The 10,102-nt window shown below is 45.5% G+C and overlaps 1 protein-coding gene across 1 annotated transcript in view; it reads left to right on the top strand.

Annotated features, from left to right (window-relative positions):
* The first annotated feature begins 2,851 nt into the window (after window positions 1-2,851).
* Window positions 2,852-10,102, top strand: part of PLPPR1 (phospholipid phosphatase related 1) — a 292,974-nt gene continuing 285,723 nt past the window's right edge. The window contains exon 1 of the mRNA XM_003260293.2: window positions 2,852-3,251. The gene's annotated coding sequence lies outside the window, so the exon portion shown is untranslated. The remainder of the gene's footprint in view (window positions 3,252-10,102) is intronic.

Here is a 10,102-nt window from a genome sequence, read left to right as displayed (position 1 = left end):
ATAAAGGAGCATTAAAAATACTGGCAGCCACTGAAATTCTTACCATTAATTTATCTCAAAACCATCTGCAGATGTGTGCATATTAATTGGCTTTGGGCATTTTGCTACCTAGGAGGAGTAACACATATGATAGCTAAAATTAGAAGGCAGGCAAAAAAAAAAAAAAGTGAAAATACAAAGCTTAGTGTTCCAATGTAGGTGGGGTGTTATAGCAAGAGACCCTGCCAGGCAGGAGTCCTTAATCACTGTGAGACGTGAGTGGCAAAAAGTGCTTGAGGCATGTTACTGAAAGACAAAGCTATCTCACACTTACGTCTAGATTTGAGGGTGGAAGGGTGAGAGTTGGAGCTATTCCCCATTCACACTGCCACACGTCTTTATAGCATGCTTTTCATTACAAGGATTTGAATACATCAGTGATCAGGGTGATGAGTGAGGGGGCGATGGAGGAAGCCAGAAGGAAAAACTGGAAGGCTTTTCGCTTTTATCTGTTTTGCTTGTTTAAGCTAAGGAAAAAAGATCTTCTTAGCCTTTTTTTTATTTAAATAAACTATCACAATAATGAAAATATTAATAACCAAAATAAGAGCTACAAGTTATGGAGAGCTTGTTATGCAGTAGGCACTATGTTAAGTGCTTTATGTACATCATCTCACTTAATGTCCCTGGGTTTTCCCTACTGTCCCCAAACAGTAAAAATCTCTTCCAGAACTGCTCATTCACCATCTCCTAGCAGACACACCATAAAGAGATTTCACATTATTTGCAATTCTGCATTTAAAAATTCTCCTTCACCCTTGACCTTGTTGGAGCTACTTTCTGCTTTGAGATGGCGAACAGGTCCATCTGCTTAGAGATGGTCCCTAAGCATTGATGGGAGTGGTATCTCTTTCCCTCTCAACCAAGGCCAGGCTCAGACAGAGTGGGCTGCTTGGCCAGGCAACCCTGGATACTTATCATTGTAAGAGGAAGTGCCTCAGAACTGTTTCCTACTGAGTGAACTGTAAACCCCAGCACCTCTTAGTTCATGAATTCAAAGCCTTCACTCACCTTGTGCTTATGCACCAGGGCAAAGAGAATGGCTATCTTGCCTCGAGGGAGCAATTGGCCCCACCAGTGCTAACACCTTGCAATTCTAGTGAACACTGTTTACCGTTCTGAGGGGAACGTGACAACAAGGCAGATCTATCTTGGATGCCTTCCAAGAAGCCGAGCACCAAAGGGAAGTCCTGATATAAACAGGCATGGAAGGAGGAGCTCCAAATACCCTACATGGTTCACTATAGAGGCTTTGCTGCTCTTCAGGAGAACCTGATCTCCCCTCCCTGGTGGATGGAGACTCACTCTCACTTGTCCTTTAAGCAAAGAGATGCTGCAATTCTACTCCTTTCAAGGATCTACTGAGAAAATAAACCTGCCGCTACACTCAGGGCACTTTCTCTTTTTAAGAACTTTCCCTTTTTTCTTTCCTTCCTCTAAGTCTGTTCTCCTAAACTTTTTGTTGGTGGTATTTAGATATGCTGTTTTTTTCTCCTCTGGGTGTGCTCTAGGATTTGATCTAATTGTCCTGCTGTTCGAGTGTCACTTGGCATTATTATTGGGAAGATGAATGGGATGTGGGTCAGAGTTCAGCAAGAAGGCATCTGCTCGCTTCCACTGTAAAGTGGAAATGCTTAGAGGTGATCTTTAATGAAAGCTTGGAAAAGATTTGCACAAGGCAGGCTGTCTTCTATTCCTCCAAAGCAGAGGGGACCAAAGGTGATCCTTTTCTGGAGGGACAGAAAATGAATAAAAAAGAGGTAGAAATCTCTTTACAGGGAGTTTCCTGCTTGGGATGTCTTTTCTTCTGTAGGAGAGAAAATGGGGTGTGGTGTGCGGGGAGACAGAACGATTAAACAGGGAAGAGACTGAAAATAGAAGCTCTTGAATGGATCCTAACCATTCTGTTTTGCTCACAGAACAATCTGTTCCAAGAAGTTTCCACTCCACTTGCAATGACTCTCACCTGCCATCTCCCCGGCCTCAGGTTACTGCGCCATCGCAGGCTCAGATTCTCTTACTGGACTCTCTTGGAGTTGACAGTTCTCCCACTTTACCAAGTAGCCAGAGGCCTCACAAAGACCTAGAATTGCGCTGGCATTCTAGGCAAGGGGACAATGAACCCATTGTTTTTTTCTTTTTTTTTTTTTTTTCCTTCTTAAATAGGGCAAATATCTCTTCCATTTAACCCTGTCACCAAAGGAGGCTGAGTATGGGGTCCTCAGAGAGTCACCTTCCTTCCACTCCTCCTTTGTTGTTTGGAAGAGTTATCGCTAGCCCCCTCCTCGCCCTCGCCGCATTAAAGCTGTTGTGGAACCCGACTGGACATTGCCTTTTCTTGCTCTTAAAGGAGTGGAAGTTGGGAGAGGAAGAAAGAAACACACACCAGGAAACTCATTTTAGTTCCGGGCGACCTGCAGCCTGTGGTTCCTCCTGGACCTCTGGGGAGACGCATCTCGGTTGCCCGCAGGGTAGAAGCAAGAGAATGGCCCACAGGAACTCCCACACCAGCGCTAAAACCACACCGGGAGAGGACAGCCCCACGTTACCGAGGACTCGAGGCAGAAGCGGTCTCCAAGAATGGGTGGGGATCCCACCACTGGCTTCCAGCGCTGCATGCGCCGCGGAGTCCCCGCGCAGGGCGCACCTTTGCGGCGGGGTTTCCCCGCTGCCTTCTGGGAACCCCGCGGAGCGACTACCGCTGGACGCAATCTGGCTGGCTCGCCTCTACCCCGAGCTCACTCTGCTCTGCCTGGGCTCTGAAGCCAGCGCTGTCTCTCCTGAGCATGCGCAGCCTGGCACCCTCCCCGCCTCTCCCCTCCTCCGCCCCCTCCGCGCCAGCCTTTTGCTCTTTCCTTTCATTAAACAAACAGGAGATCCTGAAACCTGGACCCTGTGCAAGCTGCAGCGCCAGGAGGAGGCAGCGGAGGAGGCAGAGCGCGGGATGGGCGCCCAGCGGGATCTGTGATCCCGCGCACCTCCGCCCCACGGGCGCGCGCACAAACACGGACACACACATACACACACTCGCGCACACACTCGCACAAACACACACTCGTACACGCCCGCGCCGCGCGCTCGCCAGCTTGCTCTCCCACGCAAGCGGAATGCAGCAGCGCCTGGAGAGCGTGTCTCGGGCCGCCGCCTGAATGCTCGCTCCCGGGAGCCGGACGGCCCAGTAGGGCGCACTGGAGGACGTTCCGCCGCGGGAGGTGAGTGCGGCTCCCGCAGCCGGGCCGCTGGGGAAGTCGCTGCGCCGGGACAGTGGGGCAGCGCGGGCAAGCTCCTGGCCGGACCCGGCGGCGCAGGTGTCCCATGCTTTGCTTGTGGGTGTCGAGGTGCAGATGAAGGCGGCGCCGGGGCTGTGCAGAGGAGAGGACGAACCCAGGGAGGGTCGCCTCCTGCGAGGTGTCAGATTGACCCAGCAGAAAGCTACCACCTCCCTGCTCATAAACTTTCCTTCCATGTCATCTGGGAAACGTGGAGACAAAGGGGGCGTGGAGGCTCCCTCCGTCCCGTTCCACCCTCCTGACTGCATTCCGGGCTGCAACGCGAGCCTGCACGCGTTGGGTGGGTGTGCAGGCGGGGGCGCCCTGCAGGTAGCTGATGCCAAGTCCTCCCACCCGGGCGGGGGTTGGGATTTCTCACCCCAAGCTGTAAGGGTCGCCATTGATTTTCCCTCAGGCATCGGCACCTGTCATCCTTCCCTTCCACCCCTCTGCGTCCTAGGCGCATAGTGGGGTGTGTATGTCACCTGGAAAATTGGAGGGGCAGCCTTCGGCTTTCTCATCGAGCTCCGGTGCCAAAGGCGCCGAGGTGAGGCTCGGGTCAGTGCGGGGATAAATGATGAGTTACTGAAAGGCTTGCCATAATCACCTCCTAGAATGCAGGGCGCTAGGATCTCTCCTCCCCGGGGAAGGTGCTGTCTTCACGCACACCACCGCGGCAGCGCTGGGAGCTGGACAGGAGCTGCTGCTGCGGCGGCGGCAGTGGGAAGACGGGGCTTTATCCTCTCCCAACCCATTTCCCAAGGGTTTTATGACACGCACATGTGGAATATGTGGAGGATTCTGGGTTATTATTTTTCTTTGTGGGGATGTCGTTTTTTTTTCCTTTCAACCTCTTTCCTGGGAGAGGTTCTGTGGTGTCTGCTATCTAGTTGGTGGACAGGCACGGTTCTGAATATCTCTTCGGCCCGATGGAAAAGGTCCTGAGAAAAGGATTTCCTAAAATCCTTTCTACTACTGGGGCGGGATCTCAGAGTGCAGTGCACCCGCTGCACTCGGGAAAAGCGTCAAATCGAATGGCCTTTTGAAACAGCGGAGACTGGGTCAGCCTGTGAGGAGTCCAGGACTGGGACAAAGGGAGATAGAAGAGGGACAAATAATGGTCACTTAGGAGAGGTGTGACTAGAGGTTAATGAAGGCAGGGAGAGGTTGACTGGAGGGGACGTACACTACAGCCTTCACTGAATTTCTATGCCCCTTCTGCTTGTATGGTTGGCAGCTCGTATTCTTTTGGTGGGACTCTAGTTTTGAGGTATCTGGAATGTCACATCTGGAGCGTAATAGACTTCACTATTCCTTGGATAACGTTTAGCAGACTTAAAAATTAGTTGTTTAGGTCTAGAAAGTGCCTCGTGTGAAAGTTTCTCCATCTTGACGTGTCGGTTGTACCTGGAAGGCGGGATGGGCAGACAGGTACATTTTTGGCTCTTGTGCACGTCGGGAGCCTTGGATTTTTAGGAAAAGTGTATGGGGAATCTGGAAGCCAAGCTGATGCTGACAGAAGTAAACTCCGGAAGCTCAGATCCAGTACTTATGCCTGCTGCTCCTCACGGGTGGGGGTGAGGGCTTCTCTTCACTTTGAGATGACAGGTTGGGGAATCTCTCTGCTGCTTGGGATGGGGACCTTTTTATCTTTAACATTTTGTGACTTCTTTGAAGTGGAAGAAAGCATGATATTTGTGAGATTAATTGAGAAATCACTTATGAAAGTGATCTTGACTCATAAGTAAGCATAGCCAAAGGTGAAAAGCTTTTTTAAGAAAGGAAAAAAAAAGCGGGGGGCAGGGGGGAATCGGGAAAGCAATGCTTATTATTAAAATAGTTTCGCTTTTACGGTTTTTAAAGGTATTCAGTAAGATAGAAATCTGAGTGTTTTATTTTCAAATAACTAGGGAAGTAAAAACCTTTCCAGGAATATTTTCAAGTGAAATTGGCATAGAGGGGATTTAACTATAATTGTCAGCATATGTCATTTTTATCCCATGGTGAACACTCTCATCATTTTCTTTGAAAACCTTGGCAAGAAAAGATCAAGAATATTTTTTGCTTTCACTAGAGCTCTTTATTTGCTTTGTTACTATATATTTCCTCTTCCTTCATCTGCAAGATCAGTTTATTTTGATTATACTAGATTCTATTTACAAGCATTTATTGACCACCTATCCTGTATTTAGCATTGGAAGTCATATAAAATATGTAACATAGTTCTGTCCCTCAAAGTGTTTATGTTCTAGTTGTAAATACAAGATGAACACACATGAAATAGAAAGCAGGATAGTTCTGTATTGTACTATGAGCTCTTAACGTGTATGCTATACACTTCATCCCTTCCTCCTGGATTTTCTCAACATTCAGAAAACATGTATAAGTACTTGTTACATCCTGGAGGCTGGGAAAAAAAGGTAAGAAAGTAAAAAATGGTCCCAATCATCAAGGAAACAGGTATTTAACTATGATGCAATCTGATTAACTGCTATAATTGTAGGTTAGACCATGTGCCAATAGTACAGGCATGAAAATGATTTTTTCTTTTCCCTGGAGGATTTGAGCAGGTGATCTTTGAGAAAAATGAATAGTCTTTTACCAGGGAGGAAAGGATAGAAAGGACATTCCAGGCAGAGGAAATACTTGAGAGTGCCTGATAAATTAGGGTGACAATAAGCCATCTCATGTGGTTAGAGCCACTGAGGGTGAACAGCACCTGGGTGACACCAATTAACAAGTAATGCTATAGAGTGAGTTTTTCAGAGATATGCCCAGAATGCCATGGAAGCACAAAGGGAGGGCATCCAACTCAAGAAGGGTAAGAAGATCAAGAAGGTTTCTCAGAGAGCTTGACATTAGCTGAGTCTCGAACAAGGACAAGGAGAAAAGAAGGGCTTTCCAGGCAGAAATATCTCTGTAAGTCCTGGAAGTAGTTCTGTATGGTTGTAGCAAGAGATATGGGTTCTCAGCTTTTTGCAGTGGCACAACATCAAGCAAGAGACATAAGCAGCAATCAAGTGTGAATGGAACTATCCAAGCATAAGAACTTCAATTTTATGGGGAAGGCTAGGGGTGTTTGTTTGAAAGTTGAGAAAGTTTGAGATATGATCAGATTTGCATTAGAGAATGATGACTGTGACCACAGTGTGGAGGATGACTTGGAGGTGGTGAGACTGGAGGCAGGGAACTTATTGTGGAAATATAGGTGTTAAATGACGAGGGTGGTGGCAGTAGGGGTGGACAAGAGGAGATGTATCTGAAAGACAAGTGAAGAAAGTAAACCCTGCTAATATAAGAAGGGCCTTCCTATTGTGTGCTCCTGTATCACCCTCTTCTTTCCCAGCATTCACATGTGTAGCTGCCTTTTTTGCATTGTGAGAGTAAGGCATTCACAGTGGCATCACCAGCATTTAGCACAGGCCTGGTATGGAGTAGGGACCCAATAAATATTTGTTGAATGAATCATTAAATAAATGAATGAGAAATCCAGCCATGAGGTGATGATTCCTGCATTAGAATAGAAGATAAATCATGACTTCCATTTCTCCGAGGTGATCAACCGACTTGGAGGTCAGTGTTAAAATGTGCCAGCGAGGCCACAAATCAAAACAAAAAACACATTTTCTCAGCTGCCCCTATGAAGAGTAACTGTACCCTGAAGTGCCACTAGGAAATAGCATCATGACTTTTTTTTAATATTTAAAAAATGAGCTCATCACTGCATCTTGGAAGCAACAGCATTTAGCACAGTTGCTGATACATAGTAGGATGGCAGTGTGTATAAATTCCCTTTTCCCCCTTTCTTGTCAGAATTTCCTAATTTAATATACATTGTGAAAACTTTCAAAATAATCTGCACCAGAGAGTTCATAAGGATCTCATTTAAAGAGCTCATTGCATCTTGGCATCCTGGAATGAGGGCCAGATCATCCGTGTTCCAGCCATCAACACTGCAGACCCAGGAACTAGGTCCCTTACTGAACCAAGCCCAAACATGTTGAATTTCAATCTGAAAATGCCATTAAGAGATGCCAGAATGGGGAAAAAACATAGAGTTTGTTTTCAAATTGACTACAGGGAGGACAACAGAAGGCAAATCAAAGATAGCACTTTGGGTTTGACCATTGGTAGCTGGATTGATGGTGACAGAGGGATGGGAAAGGAGGTTAGCTGAGGAAAGTAAAAGGCTTAATGCTGTTTTGCAGAAATTGATTTTGGGGTGACACCAGAACATCTTGGAAAGCATTAGTACAGATCCCAGTATCTAGTGATTTCATAGTAAATGCCAACTATTATTTTTATTAGGGAAGAAGATGGGAAGAGGAGGAGACCATAGAGACAAAGACTAAATTTCAGCATTTAGCAAAAGTAGAGATTAATGAGAGAAATAAGCCCCAGGAAAGAGCATAGGAAGTGAGTACAAAAGCCTCAGGGAATCATGAGGAGTGCTCAGACTTCACAGAAACAGTCCCAACTGTGCCAGGACTTGTTTAAGTGCCTCCACGTGGAATCCTATTTAATCTTGACAATACCTATGACTCCTATTCCCACTTTACAGCTGAGGCAGCTGAAACAGAGAGGTCCCAGTAGCTTGTCCATAGCTACCAAGTTACAAAGTATCAGAGTCAGGTCTCAAAGCCCATTTTCATAATTGTACAAGCAATTTCCTTTCATCAAATGTATAAATTACCAGGATGATTTTAAGTGAGGGACGTTTGAAAAGGTTGAAAGTAAGGAACTGAAAAAGGACGATGAAAAAGAGTTTTCTGGTGACCATTAGGAAAGCAATTTTAGTATAGCAGTGTGCTCAGAAACCATTTCAGAGAGTTCAGTGGGGAATGGGAGGAAAAAAAAAACCGTGCAATGCGTAACTATCAGTCATTTATGAAGTCTAGCAGGGGAAAGAGTTATGGGGCTGTAGGTACAGTGAGAAGGTACAGTGAGTCTCAAGTGCAGTTTTTATCAAGGGGGAGCAGATGGAACAAGCTAGTGTCTAAGAACAAAGGGTTTGGGAAATGAGAACAGGAGAGGAGAGAGAGAGGAGAAAGGATGCCTTTCTCCAAGAGCATGCAAAGATAGATTTGAGGACAGATATAGAGGATGCTCTTCTTCCCCACAACTAAATGACTGAAGTGAGTCCTCTAAAACTCAGAGAATTCAGATCCTTGAATGTCCTGGAAACTTAAGGAGCCTCTGAGTGCCATACCTCAATGGTACCACTTGGGTATGCAGGCTGATGAGCCTGACTTGTTTATGTAGGACAGCGGTTGAGAACACAGGCTCTAGAGTTAGACAGGCTGTTGACCTGAATTAATTCTGAATTAATTCAGAATTCTAAATTAATTAAATTCTTAATTCTGGCTCTGCCACTTATAAACTGTGCGACTTTGGGCACATGGTTTACTTCTCTGTGCTTTCAATTACTCCTGCTTTTAAGATGGAGCAATAGTAGAACCCATTGCAGAGGATTGAGAGGATTAGCTGAGTTCGTTGTAAAGGTCGGACAGAGTAAGTACCTAATAAATGGAGAGTATTATGTGCGATAGCAGTGAGGTTAAAAACATAAAGCTTTGACTTTATGCTCAGGACTCAAGAGATGGTGTGCTTTTGCATTCATTAAAAAATTTGGGGGCAGGGAGGTTGCTTATAAATAGCTGGCTTGAATCCTGTCTTCCTAAGTGCAGAAATTAAATTAGCAGACACAAATATGGCAGGAGCAGACCAGCTCGGCTGTCATAAGCCTAGGTAGAGTAGACATGTGCTGGGAGTACCTGCCAATAACACTTGCCTAGTTGCCCACTGCTCACACCTGTCTGGGGAAGATGAAAGTTTGCTTGCGTTTAGCCTAGTCTTTGCACCTTCAGGCTCATAGGCATCAGACAACAGGGACTTAGCTGTTCAGCAGATTGTTTTAGGGAAACGACTACTTGCATTAATTACAGCACCTCTTTGGTACTGAGGGACATAAACTGTAAATATCTCAAATGTGAGATTTACAACATTCCATAGGAAATTAAATGCCTCCCTTCATGGAAAAATTTGTCATGTGTTCTAAAACAGAATCCCAGTGGATGTGGAAACTCTGTCATCTAGCTATTTGGCAGTAGGGCAGGAACTGCAACCCAGGTTTGACTCATAACTCTGTGTCTTTGCATTATACTCTGGCAAATACTTCTATTACTGTGCTGTAATCAAAGACTTTTTTCCCCCCATTCATCCTATTAATGTTCCATCCAAACTAAACTTCTTACAGTTACCCTCATGAGATTTTTCTTTTTATCTTCAGGCCTTTAACCATGCTGTTCCCTCTTTCTGGAGTTCCATCCTTGTCTTCCCCTAACTCCTTTGGGTTTTTAGGTCAGAGTTGCTTTCTAGGGAAGTTGTCCTGACCTCTTAACTCTAAGGTTGGCTTCTCTTTCTATGCGTTTCAATAATCCCCAACTCTGTATATTTTTGTGCCTAACATAGTGCTTGGCATATAATAAGTGTTCAGTAAATGTTTGTGATTGAACTGAATCAATTACTGAACCAACTTCTCCTTTTGAGTCATTGATGACACTTCAAATAAAGCAACTTCATATTATAGAAAATCATAGAATTGTCCCAAGTTCAAAGATTCGTTAGAAGTTACCTAATCAGACTTTCAAGTGAAATGACACAAGGAAACTGAGAACTAAGGAACTGCAGCAACTTACCTGAGGCTTTTGCTTACTGTAGTTAAGTGATATCAGAATGGAGGCCAGAATTCTCATATTCTGATTTCAGACCCAGATTCTGCCCAGGGCTGGGGT

This window comes from Nomascus leucogenys, chromosome 1a (genome assembly GCF_006542625.1).
Source record: "Nomascus leucogenys isolate Asia chromosome 1a, Asia_NLE_v1, whole genome shotgun sequence".
Taxonomy (NCBI): Eukaryota; Metazoa; Chordata; class Mammalia; order Primates; family Hylobatidae; genus Nomascus; species Nomascus leucogenys.
This window is presented reverse-complemented; position numbering and strand designations above follow the sequence as displayed.